At 56.8% G+C, this 26,839-nt stretch overlaps 1 long non-coding RNA gene across 1 annotated transcript; it reads left to right on the top strand.

Annotated features, from left to right (window-relative positions):
• The first annotated feature begins 6,245 nt into the window (after positions 1-6,245).
• LOC140699878 (uncharacterized) lies at positions 6,246-13,418 on the top strand. Its single transcript, XR_012078148.1, has 2 exons — positions 6,246-6,382; positions 12,947-13,418. It is a non-coding gene; the product is annotated as an uncharacterized lncRNA (long non-coding RNA).
• The last annotated feature ends 13,421 nt before the right edge of the window (positions 13,419-26,839 follow it).

Genomic DNA, 26,839 nt, shown 5'->3' with positions numbered 1-26,839 from the left:
GACAGAGACAGAGAGAAACAGGGAGACAGAGAGAAACAGGGACACAGAGACAGAGAGAAACAGGGACACAGAAACAGGGACACAGAGAGAAACAGGGAGACAGAGAGAAACGGGGAGACAGAGAGAAACAGGGAGACAGAGACAGAGAGAAACAGGGAGACGACAGAGAGAAACAGGGAGACAGAGACAGAGAGAAACAGGGAGACAGAGAGAAACAGGGACACAGAGACAGAGAGAAACAGGGAGACAGAGAGAAACAGGGACACAGAGAAACAGGGAGACAGAGAGAAACGGGGAGACAGAGACAGAGAGAAACAGGGAGACAGAGACAGAACGAGCAAGCCACGAAGGCCCACCTCGGCGCCGTCCCCTGCTGCCCAACACGTTTCTCCCCGTTCTGTCCTCAGGCCGAGACCCCGTGACAAACACTTACGTCTCCACACAGGTCTCCCTGAAACAGCTGCGGGCTTGTCTCCTCCCTTGGTGTCCACTGTTAGCTGGACCCCCTGGAGCTATGTTTCCCCCAGAGGACTGACAGCCTGAAACCCCCTTAGAACTGAAGTGAGGGCTCCGAGTGGCCCCCTCGTTTAGGGGCGGCCAGGGTGGGAGCTCAGCTGCCCCAAGTCCACTTCTCCTTCTTCCGTAAACGTGGTGTCCCCTTTCCTTGTTCTCAGAGTATCTTTCGGGGTCCCGCTTCCCGCCTGGGGTCTGCCTCTGGGCAGTGCCCTCACTGGGGGCGGCGGCCGCCCCCACGTGGACCGGCGGCCCCTCGCAGGCTGCGCAGCAGGCGCCCGGGGAGCTCCTGGGCCTGCCGGCCCCTCTGCGAAGAACCTGGGGCGGGGCGCGTGGGGCCCTCCTGCTGGCAGTGCCCCCCCGCCCCCCTGGCTGGCCCCTTCGGCAATTTCCTGCCAGAGGAAGTGGCCCGGGCAGAGGACCACAGCCCGCGGGTGAGCCTCACACACCTCCCCTCCCCACACCTTGGGGTTTTAGAGACAGACCTCTGCTCCCTCGGGTTTCTCTGTTCCAAGTAATCTAAGCAAATTTAGCGGCATGTCACCAGGCCTCCTCGCCTCTTCTCAGTGTGTTGGAGTTTGGGTTCTTGGTTCTGCCCAAGAAACCAGGGTGTGAGGGGCTCCTGCCTGCAGCGGGCCTGGTGCCCACACAGGCCGTCCCCGTGGATGCGGAGGGGACACGTGACATGGGTGTGCAGGGGTCTGGAAACGTGACTTCCACCTGCAGCTGCCCCTGTGTCCCAGACCGAGGGTTGTGGGTGGACACCGTGCAGAGCCCAGAGCAGGGGTCGGCGGGGCTGTGGTCTGAGAAGCTCGGCTCGGTGGGGCCAGAGTGTGCGCCCCGCAGGTCAGAGAGCGTCCCTGGACGCAGGGGTGCAGGCAGGTCCAGCTTGGTGCCCAGCAGGCAGGCAGCCCCACCAAGGGCAGGGTGTCGGCCCTGCGGGGCTCATGCGGGTCCAGGGTGGTCACATCTTTCCTGAGGGGGTTGGCCGGGCAGGAGCCGCCCCTGCCCACCCGTCGCGGGGCTCAGGTCAGCTGTGTCCAGACCGGGGCTGCTGCTCCAGGGCCCAGCATTGGAGCAAAGGGGCCCACTTCCCACCTGCTCCTCGGAATCTCAGGGGCACCCTGGCCTGAAGCTGAGTGGCGGCTCTGTGAGCAGGGGTCCCGGCCGCTCGCTGCAGTGGCTCCTGAGACCCGCCCACCGCGGCCTGGGGCCCTGCTTGCTCCGAACCACGTTGGAGGGTTCTGTCGGCAGACAGAAACATTCCCAGACAGCCGCCACGGCCGGCGCTTGGTCCGAACGCCTGCTGGACCTCAGTTCTGACCCCGGGATGGGGTCTGCTGGACATGCCGCCCAGGCAGGGGTCATCCGCGCTGGGCCGTGAGGACGGAGCTTCAGCAGCCCGCGGGGCTCCCGCATCTGAGGGTCAAAGGGAGACCAGTGTCACTGTGTGTGCTTTGCGAAGATCTCAGGACGAGGTGGGACGTCCTGAGGGAAAGCAGCTCGCCAACACGCTTCCCGACATGGCGGCCCCTCTCCCCGCTGAAGCCCGCTGGGTTTTTTCCGTTTTTTTTCTTTTTCTGATGACAAGCACTAAGTTGCCCATCTCTATCCACGGGTCCTTATTTTGGGAAACTTAACCACAGCTGCCGTGATTGGGAACAATTCTTCATCTGATTACAATCTGCGCGGCTTTGTTCCCGCGAGCTCTCCCCGCCCACTGGAGCACCTGCCCCCGGCCGTCAGGCCCCGCGCGCCTCCCCTCTGACCCCTCTGACCCCACACACCTGGGGTCGGGTTTGCACGGGGTCCCTTGGGCTTCTCTCCTGGAAGCTGTGGTCTCCGGGGTGGGCAGGAAGGAGATGCCCCCGCCGCCCCTAGCTCTGGGCCGGACTCTGCGGTCACCCGGGCCCCTGGAATCCTCCCATCTGTGCCCTGGCCTCCGGTTCACAGCCTGGGTCTCACGGCCGTCCCCGCCCTGCATGAGGCCCCGAGGCCCCCAGTCCCTGTGCCCAGAAGCCTGGCCTTGACCCCAGCCCCCCCAGCCCCCCTCTGAGCAGCTTCCCAGCCAGGCCACCTCAGCCCCCACCTGTCCCCAAGGGACTGGAAGTCACTGCAACAGCCGTCTGCGGGCTGGGCGCAGGCAGGGCGTAGCGAGGCCCTGGTGGGTGAGCGAGTCTGGGTTGAACAGAGGAGGATGCCACCCCCCAGAGAAGGGAGAGAGACCCTGTCGCCCCTCCCCTGGCAGAGCCCAGGGCGGCTGAGTGGGCAGCACTGGGCTCCTTCCCAGGCTGGAACCCACAGGGCTCAGCCGTCCTTTGCCAGAAATGTGAGCTGAGGCAGGGGCTTCCAGGGAGACGCAGCCCCCCAGGTGGCGGGGGCACAGTTGGCCAGCTCATCTGGGCCCCAGGGGGTGCTGTGGGGTGGGGTCCCTGAGCCCCCACTGCTGGTGAGTTGGCCAAGGTGGGGGCCAGGCCCAGTGGTCCCTGTGCACGAGGCCAGCCACCAGACACACCCAGGGGCTCACACGGGAAGGGGGACAGCAGGAGGCAGGGGTCATGGGGATGCCGGGGTCTGCCCACCACACTCCCCCAAACCCGAGCAACACTGCTTGCAGCCTCTCCATGGTGATGGGAATGGAGACACACACACATACACACACAGATACATATACACAGATACACGTATACACAGATATATACACACATGCACACACATACAGACACATACATGCATATACACATATACATACACACACACATACACACATACAAAGTTGATCACTTGGAACAAACGTCGCCCTGCAGAGTGACGTTGACAGTGGCGGAGACCGCAGGTGGGGGCAGCACGTGGGAAATCTTACCTTCCACTTGATTTTGCTGCCAACCTTAAATTCATCTAACAAAACTACGTCAATTAAAGAATTTACAATAATATTAAAATATGAAATGCTTAGGATAAAAGTAACATGATATGTGCAAGACGTGAACACCGAAAACCATGTACTGTTACTGAGAGAAATGAAAGAACATTTAAATGAAATAGAGCATATGCTTATGATGCAGTATTGCTAAGATGTCAGCTTCCCTCAGACGGATCCGCGGACTCAGTGCATCCAATCAAAATCCCAACAACTTGTTTTGAAGAAATCGACAAACTGATCCTAAAACTGACGTGAGAATGCAAAAAAAGCAGACGGCAAACAACTCCGGGGAAAAAGAACAAAGGTGGAGAACTCACGCCACCTGACGTCAGGCACCACCGGACGGCGCTGTCGTCTGGACGGGGTGTGGGGGTGGGGAGTGGGTCGACAGAGGGAGCGGAACGGGGCCCGGAATCTGCCCTCACGCGTGTGGCCCACTGACTCTTGACAACGCTGCCAAGATGGTTCACTGGGCAGAGGAGAATTCTTTTTCAACAAGTGGTGCTGGCACAAGTGCATGTCCTTCGGGGTCGGAGGGGACACTGACCCTACCTTACACCACACACAGAAGTTAGCTCAGGTGGATCAGAGACCCCTTGTCACAGATATCCCTGCAGGGGTTCCGGAAGAAAGCACGGGAGAGAAATTTCCACAACTTTGAAATAGGTGAGGTTTCTGAGATGAGACTTAGGAATCACGAAGGAAACGCCTGATCATTGGACTTTGTCAAAACTGAAACGTTCTGCTCTTTGAGAGACACAGCTGAGAGCAAGCTACAGCCTGGGAGAGGCGCTGGCAGCGCCTGGGGCCAGGGCTTGCGTGCAGAAGGCGCTTGCAGCCCAGCGAGGAAACGGCTGACAGCCAGGGAGAGCAGGCTGGCCTTGAACAGGCACTTCAGAAAGGAAGATACACACACGGCCGACACACACGTGAAAAACGGCTCAGCGTCCTTAGTCGGGGGAATTAAGACTCCGAGGGCCCCGCACCTCTGAGGGCGGCTGAGGCTTGAAAGGCCGCCCACGCCAGGTGGGGGCGAGGGTGCGGGGGGACGGAGCTGTCCTCGCTGCTGATGGAAAACAGCTGGCAATTTTTTAAAAGCGCAAACATGCTCACCATGTCGCTGAGCCGTTCCGCTGCTAGGGATCAGCTCAAGAGAAGCGAAGCCCAGGCCGCACAGACCCCAGCCGGCAGCAACCCACGTGCCCATCGACAATCAAATGATGCAGGAACTTATGGTCTGTCTTCCGTTGGCAAGAAAAAAATGAGCAACTGATACACACCCCATGAGTGAATTTCAGAATAATCCTGCTGCCTTTGTGTGCAGTGCTTCCAAGTGCACATCTAATCTGCGGTGGCAGAAAGCAGACCCCCGCTGCCTGAGGCTGGGCGCAAGGGGGGCTAACGGCAAAGGGGCGGGAAGAGGGCCTGGGGGTGGTGGAGACGTTCGCTGCCCTGACTAGGGTGGTGTTATGCCTTCATTCGTCAGACATCATCCAACTGCACGGTTTAAAAAGGTGCATTTTATTGCATGTAAATTGTACCTCAACGAGGCTGATGATTAAATAAAACATCCTTTTCTGCAGTGTTGACCACAGCTTACGGCAGCCCTTTCCTGCTGTCTCCCGGGAGGTGGCCGTGACAGGTGCCGATAGGGCCCCACACTCAGACCTGTGCACCAGGCTCACCCCAACAAGACGCAGGCCGAGCCACCTCCCTCCGGTTCTGCCGGCCCCTCCCAGTGGGAGACTGTGCAGCGCCTGCACTGACCCCAGTCACCCCCAGAGACCCGGGACCCCCAGTCCTCAGAGCCTTCTGTCCCTCTGTCGGGGGCAGAGTCCTAGGGGACATGAGGTCGGCCTGTGGAAGTGACCCAGATCCAGAGAGGGACAGGTTTGCCCACACCACCTGAACCGAGTCTCCGCTGGCCTCCCACCCCCACCCCCTCTGTGTGTCCCCTCGCCCCAACAGGAGGCCCAGGAGGCTGGACCCGGGAGAGCCCCCAGCGTGTGGTGCCGGCCACACCAGCGGCAGACGCGTGGACCCTGCATGTGGAGAGCGGATGCCCAGCCCGCACCTGGCCAGCCAGGTGCAGCCCCTAGAGGGTGGGGCTGGGTCACGTGTCCTTTTGTCCAGGCACAGAGCCGAGGAATGGAGAAGACAGGGTGCCGCACAGGCCGGTCACCTGTCCCAGGGCTCAGCCTCAGCACAGAGCGCTCTCTGCCCTTGTGTCCTGGAGACACATCTCCCCACTGATGTCACTGTTTGGAGACTTAAATTGGCCGGCGGACACTGCAGCTGCCATGCTGACTGGATACGTGCCACGTTCATTACGTGGCCGCGGGACACACCGGATGCGAGGCGGACGCTCCAGCCTGGCCAGACATCCCATCCTTGGCTCAGTGACACCGAGAGACAGACGTCTGTGTCTGGAAGGGCTCCCGCCTGCCTCACCTCAGAGTCCAGCCCCGGCGCTGCCTGGCCACCTGGGCCCCTAAGAGCGGTCACGTCCCCGAGAGCGGACCTCCCCGCAGCGGGACGGCCCATCAGTGGAGCTGCCACCCGGCTGGCCGCCAGCACGTGGAGGTGCGTGTTTTACCGGAGCCCGCTCCCTTGGGGATTTCGGGCGGGCAGGCTCCTTGTTCAGCCTGGGCACGATGATCCGATGATCTGTGTGCTCCGAGCACAGCTCCCGTTTCCGAAAGAGCCAACTCTGTTCTCAGACCCCTCCCCCGCCCACTGCCCCGGGCGACGAGTGACTCGTGGAACTCCAAGCAGAACACCTGCTTCCAGGGCGCTGGCAACACTGGGATCAAGAGCATTTGCTGCTAACCTGCGGCCAAGAGCACACCTGCGGGGAGCAGGGCCAGCGCCGCTTCCAAGGCCAAGTCTGGGAAGACTGTTTTTAAGTGAAGAGTCTGGAAAGTGTGAAGGCCCAGGAGGGAACAGGCGGGTATTCATCGCCGCAGCCCAAGGCGGCCAGCACAGCCGCTTGTGGGACCCCTCACACGCCCCCCGCCAGCTGCCCCTACTGAAGGTCCCCAGGGCCCTGCCAGGCTCCCCTTGCTCCCTGGTGGCCTTGGGAGTGACAGCTGCCGGCCCAGCTGGGACACGGGGCTGGAGAGCAGAGCAGAGGGAGACCCCGCAGCTCTGCCCGCCGCCCGAGCCCCGGGGCCGTCCCCACCCCCACGTCCACGCCGGGCTCTCCTCCACCGCTCAGCGGGCATGGCCTGCCCTGGGCCTGAGGGGCACTCTGCAGCCCTCTGCAGCCTGGCTCAGGGCTCCCCCCAGAAACGCGTCCTCTCCAGCCCGGGGGTCTCGGGCCCGGACACCGTCCTCTCGGGAGACGTCTGAGGAGTGTCCAGCTCAGCCTGCGGGTCCTGCAGCCTCCGTCCGGCTGGCGCTGGGCTGGTCCTGCTGGGAGCCCCCGTCCACGCGGACAAGGAGCAGCCCAACTGCTGAGAGCTGGCCCTCCCCTCCTGCCGGCGCAGACGTTTCTTCCTCTTTAGGCAGAATTTCACTTCAGCCAAGATTTCTCTCTCCTCTCCGGCCCCCCTCCTCCCTTGGAGGATGCCCTGCTGGCCCTCACCCTCCAATCTGAGCGTGGGGCCCTGAGGGACTCGAGGTCGTGCTGGGGTGGGGGGGCTCTGCCCTTGGGAAGTGGCTCTGACTGTGCACAGTGGGCGGGGCCGGCTCGTCCCCCCCAAGTCCAGCCTCTAAACAGCCCAAATCACAGTCTGGTCTCAAACGCACACCCTTTCTGAACGGCTTTAACATAAAGACAGTCAGCCCTGGGAAGGCCTATCAGAATGCAGGTGAAAAGTCAGACGGAAGTTTGAATGGGGGAGCTCGGCAGGACCCCCGCCGCGGGGTCTGCGCAGTGTCTGTGACCAGAAGCCCCCTGTGCCCGCAGCACACTGCTGCCCTCAGGCTCACCCTCCACGGGGTGGGGTCGACGGACTGAGCCTCGGGTCCTGTTATGACCCACGTGTCTCCCAAATTTATTGCTGGAGTCCCAATGCCCAGGGCCTCAGAAGGTGACCTTGTTTGGAGACAGGGTCTGTACAGAGGTCGTGAGGTCATTAGGGTGGGTTCCTGACCCACTGTGTGCCCTACGAGAGGGGACTGGGTGCAGACATGCCCAGATAGTGGCCTGTGAGCACGAAGGCGCCGTGTGCGGGCCACAGGGACCACCTGGATGGTCCTCCCCTCGCCCCAGGGGGCAGCCCTGCCGACGCCTTTGTCTCAGATTTCTGGCCTCCAGACCATGCGGTGACGAGTCCTGAGGTGTACCTGACGCCCACACTCCATCGTCTGGGGCTCCGTCCTGCCCCCTCCTCCTGTGCCAAGAAGGAAGCTCTGAGCCCACAGCCTGATTCTGCCAGCAGAGGCTTGTCACGGGGGAGGCTGGTCCGTCCTTGGCCGTGGGCCGTGGCTGTCCTGCTGTGGACCGTCCCCGGGGCTCCAGTTGGTGGGGAGGGTGAGCAGAGCAGACACCTCCGTGGAAGAAGGGGTGCGTCCTCAGGAAAACCTCCTGTTGAGGGGCCCCAAGGCTGGGACTGAATGGGGGTCAGAAGGGAGCATGACCGTTGGAGAGTCACCATCTGGGAGTGGAAAGCATGGTCCCCAAGTCCCCACTAACAAGTGTCTGCCCACGAGATCCAAGGCAGAGCCGTCCTGCACCGCGTCCACACAGGCCCTGAGCTCAGACACCACAGCGCGCCAGGAGAGCGGGGGCCCCACCAGGGGCTCGGCACCGGGGCTCACCCAGGCACGGGGGTGCTCCTTCCACACACCTCCCAAATCCGGCCAGATGTGAAACTGGAAATCCTAATGTTCATGTTTCCACGTCAGAGAAGAAAAGCCAGGCTCGAGATTTCTTTTTGCTTCAAAAAAAAATAGGTAGTTGAGTATTTGTTGCGCAAGAAAAAAACTTAACAAATGAAAAACAGAAGAACACGGATGGTCGCGGGTGAACACAGATGACCGCGGGTGAACACAGATGACCGCGGGTGAACACGGATGGTCGCGGGTGAACACAGATGACTGCGGGTGAGCACGGATGACCGCGGGTGAACACGGATGACTGCAGACACCTCCCACTGACAGTCGCACCCGAGCGCAGGGCCGCCTCTCACAACCCCCAGCTGAGCTGCCAACACGCCAGACACTCACTGTGTTTGGAGAGCGGTGAGAGGTCAGGGGGCTGTCATTTTCTAGAGCTCACCACACATTTTCTCAGGCAGCTTTGCACTTGTAATGATTTGTTTTTATTTTCCTCTTTGAAGATGCACCCTATTTGGCTTCTGACGAATAGTAAGAGTGATTTCACTTTATGTTAAATATCCCCCATCGTGATGCTGTCTGTCTGCAGCAACAGCTCCATGAAAAAATGCGGGCGCCCGAGGGAGCTCTCAGCCACGCTCACCCAGGATCTGAAAGGCTGCTGTCTGGTCATCGCGGCACCCAAGCCCACTAGGGAGTCCCGGGCGGACACGAGTTGGCGTGCGACTTCGTTTCTCCAGGTTGCAGTGCGGCCAAAGCAGGTGGCGAAGCCACAGCCGTTGGAAAAGCTCCAGAACAGCAGCCCCGTGGCGGGTGGCCCTGTTCCTGGCGGGGCTGGTCGAGGTGGGTTACTCGACTCACTTTGCAGCTGCCACTGCCGTCTATCTGGACAGGCTCAGCTCCATGGCGCAGAGTTGCCCAGGGCAAGTGAGGCTTGCGAGGGACCAGAGACCAGTCGGGGAGGGTAAGCTGTGCTTACAGGGAACACAGCGTGGTGGGACCTTGGGAGACACGTCGCATGATCCTCGGGTCCTTTCCTACCACGTTTCCATGACTCCTGCTTCACTCACTGCCAAGAACAGGTTTTCTCCCAAAGAAAACACCAAAAGGCTGCTTCCTTTGGTGCAAACAAAAAATTGAACGAATCCATGCAGTTCTGCCGCGTCCGCCGCGGATGCAGGAACACACGCCGCACGTCTGCCCCCGCTGGCGGGGCTTGGGACAGCGGCCGTGAGCCGGGAGGTTTTCCCGGACGTTGAATGCTTTCAGCAGCTGCCCACGGCTGGGGTCGTGGTTCAGGCTGCCACGCCCTGCCTGGCCCCCCTCGCCTGCAGAAGCTAATTGGTTAGCACGCTGCACATCTTTAGTTTTTAAGTAAATTCTAAATTTTAAAGTAGTTTTAGATTTAAAGAAAAATTGGGAACCTAGTACGGAGGATTCCCACGTGACCCACGTCCAGGTTCCTCTCGGCGTTTTACGGGAGCGCAGTTCATTCGACACAATCAATGAGCCGAGTGGGTGCATTATTGCTAACGAAGATTCCTGCTTAGTTTGGATTTCCTCGGTTTTCAACCAAGCGCCCCCTGACCCGGGCCCCTGCCCAGGACAGCGCGCCGTCTGGCCACCGGGCCCCTCAGCCCCTTGGCCGTGGGCTTCTCTGATGCGCCTTGTTTCTGACGGCACTGATTTTTTTTAAATTGCGGTGAAACACACACACTGTAAAAGTTACCGTTGTAGCTCCTCTAAGTGCACAGCTCAGTGCAGCTAATACGTTCACAGGGCCCTGCAGCACCGCCCCTCTGTCTGTCCGTCTTGTAAACCTGAGGCTCTGTCCTCATCAGACACAGACTCCCCAGCTCCCCCCCCCGGCCCCCGGCACCCCGCTCCACTTCGCTCCCTACGCGTCCAGCGAGTCTGAGCTCCTCCTCTAAGCGGAATCAGGCAGCAGGTGCCTTCTTCGCGTCCTGTGACGCCCTGCAGGGCACTGGGGCCGCAGCGCGTGCCGGCAGCTCCTGCCTTTCAATGACTAAACGATACGCCTTTGTGTGACTGGGTCCCAGTTTGCGTCTCCGTTCGTCCAGTGACGGACCCGTGGCTGCTCCCACGTTCCAGCTGTGCTGTGAGCAGGGGTGTGCAGGTGTCTGTCAAGTCCCTGCTGTCAGTTATTCGGGGCGCACACCCAGACGTGGAGTCACTGTATCACGTGTTAGTTCTGTTTCTTACTTTTTGAGGAAACCTCATGCTGGTTTCCATCGTGGAGTCACAATTCCCCAGCCACAGTCACAAGCGCTCCAGTTTCCCCACAACCTATCCAAAGGTCGTTATTTTCTGCTTAATTAATTATTCATTTACTTGAGGGGGAGGTAATTAGGTTTATTTATTCATCCTTATTTTTATCGGAGGCACTGGGGATTGAACCCAGGACCACGTGCCTGCTAAGCACACGCTCTCCGCTGAGCTAGACCCGCCCCCCATCTTCTGTTTTCTGACGGCAACCATCCTAATGCGTGCGAGGCGGGCTCTCCCTGTGGGTCTTATTTGTTGTGCCCTGGTGGCCAGTGATGTGAAAATCCTTTCGTGCTCATTGGCCATTTGTGTGTTGTCTTTGGAGAGAGGGCTGTTCAATCCTTGCCCATTTTGAAATCAAGTTGTTTGGTGTCTTTTTGTTGCCGTTCAGCTTTAGAGTTCTCTCTCTGTGCTCAGCACTAACCCATTCTCGGATATACAGTTTACAAATATTTTCTCCCATTTCGTGGGCTGTGCAAATGTCCCACCAGGGACAAAGCCAAATGACCAATTTCAGTCCAAAAGGGAAAACCCCAACCGAGGCTCCGTCATAAATGAAGCCAACGCAACAGGGACGGACCCCTGGCGTTGTTGCCCGTGAGCCCCACTACTCGCCAGAGACATCTCAGAAACCAGGCCAGACGGGCCAGGACCACAGATCTGACAGTGCTGCTGCCGGCGAAGTCTGGTCACTGGCAGACTCGGGCTGTCCTTGAGACAGAGGTTCTCAGGTGGCTGCTGCACGGGGTCCGTGAGCTGCCACCGGCCGGGGGCCAGTGTGCCACGGGCAAGAGCCCACCTGGGGCTTCTGTCCCTCCTGGGTCACCAAAATTATTGCCAAACCAAACTTGGGTCCATTGGCCTATGTGCAGTAAAGCCAGCCTGCTGACCCCCGGGCTGTGGTGAAGGAAAGTCACCAGCAGTGCTTACTGCAGGCGCCAAACAAGGATGGAGGAGTAATGGTCAAAAGGCCCCGACTCCCCGCGGCCCTCAGGGCAGGGCTTCTGTGGACGGGGTGAGGGCGGGGGCTGCGGGCCGTGCGAGCGGCTCGCGGCCTGTCTCCTGACTGGCTGGTGGTGAGGCCATCGGGGGTCAACACCAGCAGCCTTCTGGTTCCCACTGGTCTGGGGTCCGCGTGCCTGAGGTCCGCGTGCAGTTAGCTTCTTCCATCTGGTGGGGGCGGGGGTGCCTGCGAAGCAGCGCAGAGGTCAGGCGCGCAGAACATGCCTCAGCCCTTGAGGAGGAGCGGAAGCGCCTTGACTCTGTTCCGTGGCTACAGCGTTACTGCTTCGTATTGTTGCCTGCTCTCCTTCCTTCCTGTATCCTCTCACTTCTCTGATTCAACGTACTCTCTGGAACCTGGGGAAGGCCGAGGAGACTAAGGCTTTTCCACAAACAAGAGGCACGTGGAAGACATGGGGGGGTTGTCCGAGAAGGGCCCCGTGGAGTCCTGCTCCGTTACACCTTTTTATTCGTGCGCAAGTTTTTGTGTGTACAAAAAAATTTCAGTCAGCGGGGCAAATACCTAGGAGTGTGACTGCTAGACGGGATGGTAAGACTATGTTCAGCTTTATAAAGAAACTTCCAGACTGCCCTCCACGGTGGCTGCACCATTTGCATTCCCACCAGGAGTGAATGAGGGTCCCTGCTGCTCTGCCTCCGCTCAGGACGCTGGTGTTGGCAGCGGCTGGCTTTTAGCCTCCCTGGCAGACGCCGTGGTGCCGGGACGCTGTTTTGTGTTTCCCCAGTAACCCGCGATGCTGAGCGTCTGCCCATGTGCGTACTTGCCGCCTGTGTATCTTGATTGGAGAGGTCTGTTCAGACCTTTTCCTCAATTTTAAATTGTGTTGTTTGTTTTCTTATCGCTGTGTTTCAAAAGTTGTTTGTGGATTCTGGATCCAAGTCCTTGATCAGATGTGTTTTGCAAATACTTTCTCCCAGTCGGTGGCTTTATTCCTTAACAATGTGTTTCACAGAAGCAGAAAAATTTTAATTATAATAAAATCCAACTGATGACTTTTCTCTTTTAAGGCTCATCCCTTTGGTGTTGTACCAAAAGCCTCGTCGCCAAGCCCAGGTCTGGTCAATTTTCCTTCACGTTGTCTGCTAGGCGTCGTACAGTTTTGCATTTTTTTCTTCTGTCTGTGGCCCATTTTGAGTTAGTTCAGAGTTAATTCTGGGTTCACTCCCGCGTGTGGATGTCTGACGCCCCGGCTCCAGCTGCTGGACAGCTTACCCTTTCTCTGCTGAACTGCCTGCCCTCCTTTGCCAGAAGCGGTGACTATATCTGTGTGGGTCTGTCTCTGGGCTCTCTCTTCTGTTCCGTTGACACATGTCTGCTCTTTTGTGAACAGTCTTGATTGTGCGCTTGATCTTGCTGTTACAGTGAGTCGTGGAATCAGGGAGGATGAGTCCTCCAACCTCGCTCTCCCTCCTTTTCAGACAACCTCTGACACCTGGAATCCCTGGCAGTGTCTGAGGTTGGAGGGCGGCAGGACGGAGCCTCGAAACGTGGAGTGTGCTGGACGCCAAGGACGAGGCGCAACCTCGCGCCGCCCAGCCCTGGGGCTGCTGTGCACACGTAGGCGCCACCAACCCAGGGTTGGTTTGCTCCCTCCCCTCCTCAGACCTGCCAACCCTGCACAAAAATGGGCCCCGGCCGCTGACTTTTTCTGGCCGCAGTGGGAGAGTCTGCCGGAGGGTCTGCAGAGTCTGAAAGAAATGGCGGATCGGATCTGTGGCTGAAGTTTGAGATGTTAGAGGAAATTTGTTTAAATGTGTAAATGGCGTGAAATGTCTAGGGGAAAATCAATCTATCAGTTTATGAATTAATTGAGCATTACTCAAATGGCAAGTAAAATGATTGATGTTTATTCTTTTTATGACACTGTTAATAAATCTGTAAATAACAAGAGCTATGAGTTCCGCCTAGAGGCTTAAGAAAAGGCATTTAAGTTTGTAATTCTAATACTGGATATTCTGAGAAATGCAAATCAAAACTACAATGAGGTATCACCTCACACCAATCAGAATGGCCATCATTCAAAAGTCCACAAATGATACATGCTGGAGAGGGTGTGGAGAAAAGGGAACCCTCTTACACTTTTTGTTGTGGGAATGTAGTTTGGTGTAGCCATTATGGAAAACAGTATAGAGATTCCTCAAAAATCTAAAAATACACTGACCCTATGATCCAGCAATTCCACTCCTGGGCATATATTTGGCAAGAACACTAATTCAAAAAAATGCATGTACTCCAATGTTCATAGCAGCACTATTTACAATAGCCAAGACATGGAAACAACTGAAATGTCCGTCTACAGAGGACTGGATAAAGAAGTTGTGGTATATTTTTATGATGGAATATTACTCAGCCATTAAAAGGAATGAATTACTGGCTCATTACTGGCTAAAACACTAGTTAGCCTTGAAAACATTATGCGAAGTGAAAAGTGCCAGCTGCAAAAAGCACAATTATATTGTTCCATTCACATGAAATGCTTAATCTAGACATATCCACAGAGACAGAAAGTAGGTTAGTGGTTTTCGGGGGAACAGGAGGAATGGGGAGTTACTGCTACTGGGGCTTTCTTTTGGGAAGATAAAAATGTCTGAAATTAGATAGTGGTGATTGTTACAAACTTTGTGAATAGACTAAAAACCACTAAATTGTACACTTTAAGAGGTGAATTTATGGTATAGGAATTATGAAAAATATATAAAAATATGAATAGTCTAGCTACACCAATTAGAAGATGGAGATTGGCAGACTAGATTAGAAACATTGTTGTCTCCCAGAAGCTCACTTCAAATACCATATATGGGCAAATTGAAGGTAAAAGAATGAAAAAAGATGCATCATGCACACATTAATCAAAAGAAGTAGAAGTGGCTGTATCAACACTGGTAGGTGGGCTCCACTTTCTTCAGGGAGAAGAAACTGCAGACAGAGAGGCGGGGGGCATTATACATATAAAGGGTCAGCCCACCAAGAGGATGCAGCAGCCTTGAATGTGATGCACCAAACAGCAGAGCTGCAAATTAGTGAATCCAAGCGGACGGAATTTAAAGGAGAAACAGACAAGCCGCAGCTCCAGTCAGGGACTCAGCGCTCCGCCTGCCTGTCTGTGCCGACACGTCAAACGTCAGCCAGGCTATAGGAGAACGCAGCAACACCGTCAACCGGCAGGGGTTAGCCGACACTTGAAGAACCTCCACCCAACAGTAGCGGAGTTCTTTCAAGTGCCCGTGGGACATGCAGCAGCACAGGCCATGTCCCAGGTGGCAAAGCAAAGCTCCAAGAACTTAAAAGAACTGAAATCATGCAGAGTGCATTCTCCAAGCACAATGGGCTCAAACCGGGAATCAATAACAAACAGATAACAGGGGAAACTGTACAAGCATGGAAAACAAGCCACATACCTCTCAGCGACCCAGGAGTCAAGGAGGAAGTGTCAAGGGGAATGAAGAAGTCTGTGGAACAGAATCAAAATAAAAATAGAGCACATCAGAACTTGTGGGATGCAGCCAAGGCAGGGCCAAGAGGTGTGTCTACAGCACTAAATGCACCTGTCGCAACAGAGTCCATGTCTGGTCAATAATCTGAGATCTCACAACAAGAACCTAGAAAAGGAAGAGCAATATGAAACTAACACAGGTGAGGACAGAAAGCAATGAAACTGGAGACAGTCAAGTGGAGTAAATCAGTGGAGCAGAAAGACGGACCTTGGAAGAGATAAAGTTGACACCTCTATTAAGAATGACAAATAAAGAGAAAGTTCAAACAACTGATGTCAGGAGCAAAGCAGGGACTAACGCTCCAGAGCGGAAGGCATAAGGGGGGGCTGCAAACGACCCCCACACGCATGTTACAACTTGGGTGAAATGGACCAACGTTTCAGAAAACATAAACTGCCACAGCACACTCAGTATGAATAAATAATTCGAGTAGCCCTCTAACCAAGCAGAAAGTTGAACTCATGATTAAAAGACTCCCAGAATAAACCTCCAGGCCCAGATGATTTCCCTGGAGATGATTCCACTCAACATGTACAGAAGAATTAATACCAGTTCTATACAGGATATAAGACATACACACATACAGAAAGCAAGAGGCGGGAAGACCCCTTAATTCGGTCTGCAAAGCTAGCGTTGCCCTGACACCAAAGCCAGACAAAGACAGTGCAAAAAGAGGGAAATACAGACCATTATTCCTCATGAATATAGACCCCAAATCCTTAACAAGGTACTAGTAGGTTAGAATCCAGCAATACATGAAAAGAGCTGCACAGCACGAAAGTAGGGTTCATTCCAGGGATGAAAAGCTGGTTCAATTTTTGAAAATCTGTCAGCGTAACCTACAATGAAACAGGCTGAAGAAGAAAAACCATGTGTTCACATTGACCGATGCAGAAAAAGCATTTGAAAAAGTCAGCACACATTCAAAATTCTCAGAAACACAGGAATAAAGGAAAATTCTCAACTCAGTAAAGAACATCTAAAAAGAACCTACACTAACTTTATCTTTAACGATGAAAGGCTGAATGCTTTCCCCTAAAACAAGGCACAAAGCGAGAACGTCCACTCTCAAAACCCTCACTCAACACAGAGCTGGAAGTTCTGCCAATGGCATAAGGCAAGAAAATGAATTACACGGCATACAGGCCAGAAGGGAGGAAGCAAAACTGTCCCCGTTTGCAGACAACACGACTGTCCGTGTAGAAAGTCCCAATGCCTGCAGACAACACAGAACAACACAAGAGCAAAAGCAGAATTCCCAGAACTGACAGCAAGGTTTCAGAGCACAGGATCAACAAAAATCAGTCCTGCTTCCACATACTAGCAATCAACGTGGAAAACAAAACTAAAGATATGATGGCATTTAAATCACAAAAGAAGAAAGGAAGGAAGGAAGGACAAGAGACTTACTTGCAACACGTCTACCAGAACATGCAGAACATTAGTGTAAAACTGCCAAACGGTGATGCAAGAATGATGAAATTAAATTATCAGTCCTCTCCAAATTGATCCACAGGCTTCAGGCGACTCCCACCAAATCCCAGTGACTTTTCCACAGATACAGGCAATACTGCTCTAAAGTCTATATGGAAAAGCAAAAAGAAAAAGCGGCAGGATCTGTCTGTCCAGCGTCAAGACTTACCAGGAAGCAACAACAATCAAAACTGCGGGGTTCCGGTGGACGGACAGACACAGGGTGGGACCGAGAGCCCAGAAACAGACCCACAGGGACGTGCTCGGCCGACTTTGACAAGGAAATACAGCCCCTTCAGCAGACGGTGCTGGGTAAGCGGACACCCACAGAAAAAAAACGAACCTCTACAGAAATCTCACACCTTGTATGAATATGGTCCATGGACTTCGATGTGCAAGATAAAATAGTAAACTTTTCAAAACTCATAGGCGAAAACCCCTGGCATCTCCAATACCTGGGTCTGAGCAGAGTTCTTGGACTTGGCGTCCAAGGCACAAATCGTAAACGGATAAACTGAGCGTCTGGCCTTCATCAAAACAGAAACATTTGGTCTGAGAGATGCCCTGGGGAAGAGGATGAAAAGACAAGCTGTAAACGGGGAGGAAATGTTTACAAACCGCATACCTGACAAAGGACTCGTGTCCAGAACATATAAAGAACTCCCAACACTCAACAGTGAAAGAGAGAAAGAGAGAAAGAGAGAAAGGAAGGAAGGAAGGAAGGAAGGAAGGAAGGAAGGAAGGAAGAAAGGAAGGAAGGGAGGGAGGAAGGGAGGGAGGAAGGGAGGAAGGAAGGAAGGAAGGAAGGAAGGAAGGAAGGAAGGAGAAAGAAAATAGAACAAACAGTCCAATTACACAATAAGCAAAAGCGACAAAGGGCATTTTACCAAAGGAGTTGCAGATGGCAGCTTAGTACATGAGAAGATGTTCAACGTCGTTAGCCATCAGAAAAATGCAAATTAAAACCACCGTGAGACATCACTACTCATTTTCTAGAATGGCTCCAATAAAATATCCCAAATTCTGGCAGGAGGTGAAGAAACGGGATCCCTCAAACATGGCTTGTGGGAAGGTAAAAGAGTAGGGCCCGCTGGAGAGCAATTTGGCTGTTTTTCTTTTTTTTTTCTTTTTTTAGGAAAACTAAAGGTGCAATTACTATACGACCCAGTAATTGCACTCCTGGGCACTTATCCCAGAGAAATGAATTTTTTTCCCCACCAAAACCTGTGCACGAATGTTTACAACAGGTTTATTTATAACGGCCGAGATGCGGAACAGCCCAGATGCTCTTCCGCAAGTGAGCCAGCTGAGACACACGCAGACCGTGGACGGCGGCTTAGCCGTGGAGAGGCGGGGACAGCGGGGCCGCCTCCAGGAACTCATGCTCCGTGGAAAAGCCAGTCCTCAAAGTTGGCCAGATTCCGTTCCAATAACACCCCTGAAATGGAAAATTACTGAAATGGAGACGAGATTAGGAGTTGCCGGGATTGGTGGGGGCACCCACGTTTGTGTGTACATAGGTGTGCAAGCGTGTGTCTTGTGTGCACGTGTGGGTGTGCCAATGTGCACACACCTGTGTGCATTCACCTGTGTGTCTGTGTACGTGTGCGGGTGTGCTGAGGTGTCAGCGTGTGCACCCTGTGTGCACGGGAGCATGCACAGGTAACTCACCTGTGTGACCGCGTGTGCACCTGTTCACCCATTCCTGGCGCCTGGCCCCAGACAGATGACTTCTTCATGTCCTGGGGCCAAAGTGCTTTCTGGAAAAGTCCATGTCTGAAATGGCACTGGGATTGGGGCAATAGGATGCGTTCGGAGAGAATGCACCCCACAAGCGTTTCTGGACCAGATCAACGTGCGGAAGGAAGCAGCCTGCATGAGGCCACCGGCTCCTTTAGACCCGGAGCGGCTGAGTCGGTCAGTCACTTACAGAAACCTGTTCTGGGTGTTAAGGAAAACTGAACGGAGCTGGCTGCATCTCCTGTGTTGAAGACCAGGAAACTCCTTTTAGGTGGAGTGCTCCCGGGGAGGGCGGAGCTCAGCAGTAGAGTGTATGCTCTAGATTCAACCCCAGTACCTCCGCTGGAAAATAAAATAAAAAACTAATTCAAAAATATGTAAAGAAACCTAATTACCCCCCAGAACAAATAAACGGAGAGCTCTTCGTGAGCTGTGTTTGGAACACACTCAATCAGCCCAAAACTAAGTTGTGCACAACCTGTCAGAAGCACAGCAGCCCCCAGGCGGGGCCCGCGGCAACCGGGCCTCCGGGTCGCAGGCCGAGGCTCACTTTCTTTGGGACCTGCCGCGTCCGCCACCGTCCACTGGACCAGCTGCCGCTGACGTCCTGGGAACCAGGGCGGCGAGGAAAACACCACCTGCCCGCCGCGTCTGAGCGGGCCTGCGCCCGACGTCTCCCTCTCACACGTTTTCAAAACCAGCGGGAGCATGTCAGGCACGACTGCAGAGGCCAGCTGTGCAAACAGAGGTGCAGTCACCTCCGCAGTCTGTGCACGGACAGTCCCAAGGGGCCACCTCCGAGAGTTCCTGAAACTAACAGTGTCCACTGCCTCGCTGCCCGTTGTCCCCAGCCAGACCTGCGAGGGACCACCCTCAACACGGAGCCCCCCCGGCGCCTGCCCCTGCGCCACCAGCCTCACCTGCAGGGATGCCAGCTGGAGGTCGGAGCTGGCCGGCTGGCCCAGCTGTGGGGGAACATCTCGGCTGAGCAGGGTCCAGCTGGTGGGGAGGGGCTGGCGCTGACGAGAGAGCTGTGACAGCGTCCGTGGAAGGCCACAGCTCAGCCAGCAATACTCAGAGCAGGAAGGACAAGGGCTAGGGTTTCCAAGGAAAACTGAGGGTGAAATCCCATCTAAAATCAGGGAGTTAAAACACAAAGGGACAGAAATCGCAGGGCAGAGCGGGCTCTGACAGCTTTGCTTACAGATCGGACGGGCCCAGCAGCATCAGCGCGTCTGCCACACGGAGGCCGGTGGCCTGGGGGCCCCGGGGGCCAGGCTTGGACGCGGGGCAGGCAGGCCTAGCCTGGAGGGACTGGGGCCTTGCTGAGAAAAGCAGAGAGAAACAGAGACAGGCTGGGGCGGCTCACCAGGGGCACGGGGAGCAGGAAGCCTGGCTGGCAGCGCACGCCCGGAGAAGCGGTCGCCCCGAGGGACAGAAGCAGGGCTCTCGGCTCTGCTCCCGCAGACGCACAGGCAGGACCAGGCCCCAGGGTGGAGGCAGGGGCAGTGGCCCCAAGCACTGCCCGGGCTCAGGGCAGCGGCGTTGACTCTCCCCAAGGGTGGAAGCCGGCCCGTGCTGGCTTGTCCCCTCCACTGCCCAGGGACCCCTCCCAGCTGGCCCGTCAGCCCAGGTGGGCTCCGAGCAGGGGTGGAGAGTGGAGAGAACGCTGACTGGGAGCCTTGGGCCCGGATCCTGACTTTCCGGTCCACGTGACGACAGCCAACGTGGTGGGTGTTGTTCAGGTTTTATCTACACGGAAAGAAGGTGACTTCATCTAGCGAGCAGAACTCAGCCAGGAGGCCAACCAACAGTCCTGAATGACGGTCTCTGAATAATGAGTTTTCACCGTCTTTTGTATGGCGTCCAGCTGCTCCCAGGCTTTGGGGGTCTTTTCCATTCCTGGGAAAATCTAGAATTTTGACAGCCCTACTATGTACATGTTCATAAAAATAGCTCGTGATACGGAAAATGAGGACCCAGAGGCCAGGTCTTTCCAGAGGTCCTGGGACAGGAAACCGACTTGAAGACCCCTTACAGGAGGCCCAGGGGTCAGGCACCAGGACCCCTCCCCACTGGCCGACACCCTCCCCCCGAGCCTGCGCTGCGGGTCCTTTCCCAATGGGCAGCATCGCTGGGAGCCAGGACACGGCGCTGGAGGATCCTGGTGGCAGGGCTGTGCCCACCTGCGTGTCCAGCACAAGCTGTCAGCGTGAGGGCCTCTGTCCCCGTCTCCACTGGGGGACCCCCCCCAGGGCTGTGCCCACCCTCATGTCCAGTACAAAGCACAAAACCCGAAACAACAGAATATGATTCTTTTTAAAGCTGGTTGCTTTTTTATGTCATTGAAATATGACAGCAGTACGTTTCCCCAGGAAAGTACGTCTCTGAGCTTCCAGTGTGCACAGACCAGAAGGCGCGCACGTCCCAGGAAGCACGGGCTTTGTGCCCCTGTGGGAATTAAACAGGGCAGCTCCGGAGAACTGCTCATTACGAGGCGGTCATCGCGTAATGAATCATGGCTAAACTCTGATGTGGAAACTGAGGCCCAGAGAGGCTGGTTGAGACAGAGTAGGCATCCACACGTGGACAGTCAGTGTCCACAGCACGTGCTGAGTCTAAGATCAGAGGGAGATGAAGGCTCCTTCCCTCACCAGAGTCACCTGCAAATGCGAGTGGGACCACGGTGGACAGGACTCCCCACGTCTCAGAGGGTCAGGACGGCCGCAGGCTGCTGGGGCCCCGGACGGGAGCCGCCCCACGGACACTGCCGCCTGGGCACCGACGCCGACGGCAGCTCCCACCAGAAGGACATGTGGCCGCCGTCCATACCAGCAGCTGAAGCTGGTCGGGCGGCCACACCAAGTGGAGGTGCCGGGGACACCGTCCGTGTCTGTCTCCTCTCCCTTTGTCAGCCTTCCCACCCGCGCCTGTTCACACACGTGCACACGCATCTCCTTATGCTTCACAATTACAGGTTAACAGCAAACTGAATGTTGACCCAACAGACGGCGTAGCGATCACCCCGCCAGTCAATTCACAGAATGTTTACTGGCGATGACGCCTTGTGGTGCCCTCATTAGAACAAAGTAAGGTCAGTCAGGTGGCCCTCCTTCCTTAATTGACACCTTTTCCCCCCTTTGTGAACAGCAAACACACGCTGCTGTCAGAAGAGTGTCGCTGTCTTGGCTTCCTGAGCGACTTACTCACAAAGAACCACAACGAATAATTCTTTAAATCCTGTGCAGCTCCAGACGCCACGTCATCCCTGCCGAAGAGAGGACACGTTTCCACCCGAACGGCAGAAACACAGAATTCTGCCTTTTTCTTTGAAAACAACAGATACTCGTGGGAGTCAGTCTCCCTCTGACGGTCACCGACGCGCCTCTCAGCCAGCAAGTCCTCCCGAGCAGAGGTGAATTTGGACAGGGACGCGGAGCAGCGGCCACGTGGTGATGGAGGCAGAGACGGGGCAGATGGCCACCAGCCCAGGGGCTGGAAGAGGCAGAAAGGGCCCCCTGGAGCCGAGAGGGCACCAGCACCCCCCACACGCCCCTCACTCTCCACTGGGAGCTGGGGTCCCGCAGCCTCCCCGGGAGCCGTGGAGGGTGGTGAGTTCCGCTTCACTCATGAGAGCTTACTGTCCCTCAGGGTCCTGCAAGAGGTCAAAAGGAACCGGGCAGGAGAAAATCAGGGTAGTAGTTTTGCTGAATGAAAACACAGAATTACGTGAAACGGGAGACGGTGATTCATAACCACTGCAGCGCCGGCGACGTCTCCCCACACCCGACGTCTGGTGGTAAACAGGGCACCACGTCTCGCAGCGGCCGTAACGCGGTGGACAAGCACCGGGCCCTCCACCTGGGCCAGCATCTGTGAGCGGTGTCTGCACTGACCCTTCGTGCTTTTACTGAACAGACGGTTATTCAGCAGCTGGAGAACTCAGGGCACAGGTGCCACGTGTCTGGGGCTGGGTCAGGGGGCCAGGCCCCCGGCTCCCCTCTGGGTTACCATGTGACCACACGGCCCTGGCCCCGGGTGCCCCTTGATTCCATGGGGCTGTACAAGTGGGTCTCCCTGAGGGGAGAGATCAGGGAGGGCTTCCTGTAGGAGGTGGCCCTGAGGTGGGGCTGGTGAAGGCGGCAGTGTTTTCCAAAGGGCAGGCCACACCCTGAGTGTGGGCGGTAGAATCAGTTCAGTCTCCAGTTCTCGGTGAAAAGTGGACTAGAAAACACTGCAAGATGAACGGGAGCCTCAACACAACACACCGAGCTCACGAGAAGCGGCTAAGGCAGTGCTCAGATGGAAGGCCGTACCTCTGAAAACTCGTCAAGGAAGGAGAGAGCTCCGGGCCACAGTGTCGTCTTCCACCTCAAGAAACCAGAAGAAGAAGGGCAAACTAACCCAAGGACAGCAGACAGAGGAGGTGACCGTCAGAGCAGGGCGGGCAGAGCAGAAGACGGGGAGCAGCGCGGACGATGAGCAAAGCCAGGCACAGGCTCTGAAGAGATCGACGATCCCGACAAACACTTAGCTGCTGAGAAAAGAGAACGACCCGGAGCTGCCCCAGCCTCACGGGAGTCGAGCGGGCGGCGCGGAAACCCCCAGGACAGCTGCGCACGGGGCTGACAGCGCCTGGGCTCTAGTGGACAGGTCCCGAGAACGACACAACCCTGGGCCTGACCAAGAAGAGAGGGAACACCTGGACAGAACACAGCCTGCAAAGAGGCTGAATCAGCGGCACGAAGACTCCCGCAGAGAAAAGCCCAGGGCCAGGCGGCGGCGCTGGCGACCCTGCCAAGCCGGCAAAGGTTGGGAAACCAGAGCGACAGACAGGAAGCCAGCAAGGACGCAAGGCATGACGCTGCCGTCCACCCGGGCCCGGGCGGCACTGCCGGGGCCGCCATGCGGGCGGGGACACACGCTCCTTTCAGGGCTCCCGGAACATTCACGAGGCTGCGAGCTCTGTGTCACACAGCACCTCATTAAATCCGCGACGTGCAGGGTGCTCTTTAGTCACGGTGAAGCCAAATCCGGGGTGAGTAACCGAAAAGCTGTGGAAACCATGCGAGCATTTGGACGCTGTATAGCACACTTCTGAAACCTACGGGTCAAAGAAGAAATCAGGAATAAAATCAGGAAATTCTTGGAACTGAATGAAAGTTAAAGCCAATATGTCAAACTTTGTGCAATGCCACTGCACTGGACCTGGATGCACGCTTGCCAGGAAATGCTGATCAGACAAGAAAAGCGTCTCAAACCAGTGAGCTCGGTTTCACCGTTAGACACTTGAGAAGGAAGCAAATTAAGTCCTAAGTAGCAGAAGACAGTAGACAGTAAAGACCACAGCAGAAATCAGCGAGGCAGAGAACAGAAGGCAGTAGAGAAATTCACCGGGGCCAGAGCCTGGCCCTCCGAGCACGGCGGAAGCACCGGCCAACTGCCTGCTGGCTCATCGAGGGGGAAGAGGGCAGGGGACAGAAAACGCCGGACCAGGAACGAGAGCGTTACTTCAAACAAGAGAGAACTCTGAAAATCAGACTTCACCACAACTGGACAGTCAGCTCTGTGATGGACTCGGCTGCAAGGACGCAAAGCGGGCCGGCAGGCGGAGGTGTCCGGGCAGGGCCGGCGCCGGAGCCGACAGGAGCTCACCACCCAGTGGGAGGGCCACGCGCACATGCTTGTCGCTGTCCTCCTTGCCCCGGCCAGACCCTCCCTCCCGGCCGCCCGGAGTGAGAGAGGGGTGGGCAGCTCCCCGACCCCGCTCATCTGTCACCTGCACAGCCTCACCCAGGGCAGGGCCCCGCCGACCCCCACGTGCGGGCAGGGCTGGCCCTCCCAGCATTCCTAAGGCAGATTTACTTCCCGTGACACCGGCTTCCTTTCCCCAGGGTCACAAAGGCAGCTCAGTGAAGGTGACCTCAGGTGTCCTCCTGCAGCCTCTGGAATCTTCTCTGGATCCTTAAACACTTCACAGAGCTTCACTCACAGAGGCTGCGCTGTATGTCACCTGGACCATGGGGTCCCTGGGGCTGGCCTGCCTGAAGATCTTCATTTCAAGACTCAGCAGCTGGCAGGCCTCGTTCCGACAGCACCCACGCCCCTGGTCACCCTGCAGGAAGGACCAGCCGAGGGTGTGTCCCTCCTCACCATACCTGGCACCCTGTCCAGACCCTCCCCTGCCCGATATCGCCGACATCCAGGACTGTGCGCCAGCCTGAAGGTCACCTGTCCACAGGGACTGAGACTGTAGGGTCTCCCAGGGCCCCAAAAGCGTCTGGAGACTCCCCGGGGGCTGGAGCCCAGGCCTCCTGCAGCCTCAGCCATCCTCACCCACAGGCACTTGGCCCAGGCAGTGCCCCCTGGACCCTCAAGGTCAGAGCACCAGGCTGAGGCTTCGCCCGCCTGGGGGACTGCTGTGTGCACTCAGCTCCCCCAGGGAGCACCGGCCTCTGGACAGAGTGGGCTGGGGGCTGGCTCGACCTGCCTGACAGCCTGGACTGGACGAGCAGCCCCGTCCACCGGCCCAGGCTCGGGGCTCAGAGGACCCTGCACAGCCTTGGCCAGTGGACACTCCTTCCAGGACACGGGGAGTCAGGACCTCACTGTCCATACCTGCAGCCAGTGCCTGCCGTGAGGTGGGCCTCTCTGTGTGCCCCGGTGTGGGGTCGCCCAGAGGGTGCCCCGGACCACCCTGATGTCTCCTCCCCACCCCCATGGCCCTCTGCACCCCTCCCCCCATGCTCCCATCTGGAGCTCAGGGTGAGGGCTCAGCTGCATGGTGTCCTGAAGACCTCAGGTCAGACACGTGGCCACCACCTCCTCAAGCACCAGCATCCCTGTGGGTGAGTGTGGGTCTTGTGCACACAGAACCCAAGTTGAGAGGACTCAGCCCCACCCCATGCTGACCCGTCCTGGCCGTCAGACACCTGGTGATGGCCGGGGCGCCGGGACACAGTTCCTCTAACGGATGACCAGCGCCCTGGCTTTCCACCCTGGCCCGATTCCCCTCCCCCACCACAGGCTCACAGCCGGCCAGTTCAGAGGCCGCTCCCCAGAGGCCACCGGCTCGCCCTGCAGAGGCCCATGGCGGACCCGAGGGCTTGCAGCAGCGCGCGGGAGCAGCCGGCAGACGCCCGGGCATGGGAGCTCATGGTGCCAGCCCGACCGGGCCCAGCTGGGACTGACCCACGGGCTTGGTTCCGGTCTCCTGGGTCGAAGGCGACCTGTGCTGGCACTGCTGCTCTTCCGCCTTGGCCATCGGGCCTCAGGCTCCACGCCAGCCTCGCGAGGTCCCCAGAGCAGGGACGGGGATCGCGAGGTCCCCAGAGCAGGGACGGGGATCGCGAGGTCCCCAGAGCAGGGACGGGGATCCGCATCAGGTCCCAGGCAAGTGCCCTGGGACCCTCCCTCCGCCCGTCTGAGCCCCGTGCCAGGACACTCCCTTGGGAGCCTCACTGCCTCTCGGTAACAGAGTCGGGCCGCACAAGGGGCCGGCGTGGCGTCCAGAAGGAGAAGCAATCTGTGTCGGGATCCCAGACTCCGGACAGATGGAAACGCTGCCCTCGGGGCCCGCGTCCCGGCTACAACCAGGGAAAGCGGGATCCTGGGGTCCGACCCCTTGGTTCCCTTGGGGACAAAAATGCAGAAAAAGCCCGTCTGGCAAGGAGGGAACGTGCACAATCCTATTTCTTTAAAGCTGTCATCATCTAAGACCCCGCAGCAGCCGGGTCTGGCTGGAGGCAGGCGGTGGGTGGTCCCACAGCCTCCGTTCCCTGCGCTTCCCTCCCGCCGGCCCCCAGGGAACTTCTGCTGCAAGGATGACAGCCTCCCCCAGACGCACGGGTTTACTTTTATGCCCAAAAGGCTCTGAAAGAGGAGGTTTTATTATTTTGAGGATCTCACGTAATTGTGTTCATCTCAGTGGTAACACTTGTTCGGGTTTTTAATTTAAAAAACCGTGCAAGCCGTTTATTTTATAAACACAAACCGCTCAAGCCCAAGCTGTATTTAAATGAAAAAGCAACAGCTTTTCCGATTTACCTCACAATCCAGCACAACTTAGGAAGTTTTCAAATGGTGTGAGTTTTCACATCAAAGGACATTTGATAAACAGCTCACACAGGCTGCCTGGCGCGGAGCCCCGCGTGCTTGTATTGAATGTAAGGGGACGTGTGACTGGACTATGTCTGCTGCGTATTTAGAAACCGTGTGCTTTGTTCAGACACCTGAGCACCTGCCGCCACTCTCCACTGAAAGAGAGAGATTTTCTCAGGAAGTTCAACCTAGAAACGCCACATGGCCCAGCAGTTCCACTCCTGGGTACACACCCCAAGAACCAGAGACAGGAGCTCAAGCAAAACCTGTGCAAGTGCCCGCAGTGGCCCGAAGGCGGGGACAGCCCACACGTCCATCCGCAGGAGGAACAGATAGAGGAAGCATGTCCGCCCACCAGCGGACCAGCATCAGCCCTGAAAACGGGGGGACGCGCCGGTACAGGGCACGACACAGCCGGGCGGTGAAAGCCGGCCTTCTGTGAGCGAGGCCAGGCCAGAGGCCACGTGCCACGCGATTCCACTCAAATGAACCGCGCAGGAAAGG

This window comes from Vicugna pacos, chromosome 11 (genome assembly GCF_048564905.1).
Source record: "Vicugna pacos chromosome 11, VicPac4, whole genome shotgun sequence".
In the NCBI taxonomy this organism is placed as follows: domain Eukaryota; kingdom Metazoa; phylum Chordata; class Mammalia; order Artiodactyla; family Camelidae; genus Vicugna; species Vicugna pacos.
The sequence above is the reverse complement of the archived record's forward strand: the minus strand, read 5'-3'. Positions and strand labels throughout refer to the sequence as shown.